The sequence below is a fragment of the Oryctolagus cuniculus genome, chromosome 3 (genome assembly GCF_964237555.1).
Source record: "Oryctolagus cuniculus chromosome 3, mOryCun1.1, whole genome shotgun sequence".
Lineage (NCBI taxonomy): Eukaryota > Metazoa > Chordata > Mammalia > Lagomorpha > Leporidae > Oryctolagus > Oryctolagus cuniculus.
In genome coordinates, this window is record NC_091434.1 from 141957040 (window position 1) to 141958986 (window position 1947).

The following is a 1947-nucleotide window of genomic DNA, read 5'->3' on the forward strand; positions in this document are numbered from 1 at the left end:
CCCAGAATGAGCTCCTGGCCCCCTGTTTCCATCTGGCCCAGTCTCAGCTGTTGCAGACATCTGGGGAGGGAATCAGCAGATGAGAACTCTTTATCTATCTTTCTGCCTCTCAAATTAAAAAAAAAAAAGTCTTATTAGAGCAGAAATTTTCTGAAAGGCCTAGGCTCAACAACAAGAGAGATTTTTCTAAATTCTCCTAACCATATATTCATCACAATTTACAACAGGGGGAAATCTGGAAAAAACCTAAATGTCCAGTCTAGAGTGTGGTATGTGTGGTTGCCCGGGGCTTGGAGGCAGAGCACAAAGGGAAGTTGTTAGGTTGTTAGGTTGTTGTTCAATGGGTACAGTTCCACTTTTGCAGAATAGAAAAGCATTTTAGATCTGTGGCTCACCAAGATGTCCCTACTCCTCACTACTCAACACTGGAAAATGGCTAAAGTGCTATAAAGAGAAAGGTATGTACACATTAAGTATTTAACAAAAATGGAAGATGCTTATCATATCATAAGTTAAAACACAGAATGCAGCTCAGGGTAAGTAAAGCCCAGCCTGTGTTTCCCACTGAGTGCAGGTAGAAGATGGACAGAATGCGTGCAGCAACTGTGAGTGGCAGGAAGCCAAGATGGTGGCAAGCAAATGGGGACAGAAGATCATTGGAATCAGTGTGAAATCACAGAGAGTTCCCCATTTTGTTTTCCCTCCAGCATGTCTGGATTCAAGGAAGCCGGAAGCCTGAGGCAGGAACCCCATAGGGGTAAAGAAAGCTCCAGATGAAGCCTTATGGTTCTGGCCCAAAGAGCAAGAAAGAGAATCCCCAATGCTCAGAGAAAATGGAGAAATCACCTGTTTCTCTTTTCCTGTTTCTTGGTGACCTTGTCTCATGTTTCCACTCCTAAGCAACCCAGCAGCAGCGGTGGTAGCAGCTACAACAGTGGCAGCAGGAGCCATGGGTGCCTAAAACACTAAGGGACAGGGTAAGTATTTACTGAAGGGAAATCTGTCTGGGGACTGGGGAAGGGAATCATAGTATTTGAATCAGAATAGCAGGAGCCAGCACAGAAGCTTAAACCAATACTCGGGATCCCCTCATCCCATATCAGAGTAGTCAGATCTGACTACTCCACTTCCAATCCACTCCCGGCTAATGCACCAGGGAAGCCAGTGGAAGATGGTCCCAGTGCTTGGGCCCCTGCACCCACGTGGGAGATGAGGATGTTCCTAGATCCTGTTTTCAGCTTGGCCCAGCCCTGGCTATTGTAGCCATTTAGGGTATAAACCAGCATATGCAAGATCTTCTCTCTGTGTCTCTCCCTCTCTCTGTCACTGTGCCTTTCAAATAAGTAAATAAATTTATATATATAAATATATATTTATACATATAATATATAATAGATATATAATAAGAATATTGGACATGATGTGAGCAAATTGTTTAAGAAACATCCCAGGTGGATTTGTCACGTGTAGCTGGAAATACAAACTCTAAAGAGTTGTCCTGGGTAGAATTTTAAGTTTCTGAATCATCTGCATTTAGAGGTTATTTAAAGCTAAATATTTCTAGGTTTCTCCTTAACTATTGAGTTAACAGCTAATTACTGAGATTTTCTTAGATCATTTTTAGATCTTGCTGCTGAATTAGTAAAAGAAAAGGCCGATTATTACAATCTAAAGACAGGATCTAATCTCACCAGCAGAAAAAGGTTAGTAGGATTATATTTGGTTCTAGGATCTGAACCCAGTAGTCTTCAGACTTTACTAAAAGAAATCTGAAAAACTTTAAATCCCTCACACATTTTCAAATTTGTATCTAAAATTTTCATCATAAACTTAAATAGTGGCAAAGGATGTGATTTCTGGACAACAGCAGCCTTTAAAATTAAACGGTTACAGGTGGGTATTCAGCCTCAGAGGTTAAGATGCCGCTTGGATGCCCACATTCCACAT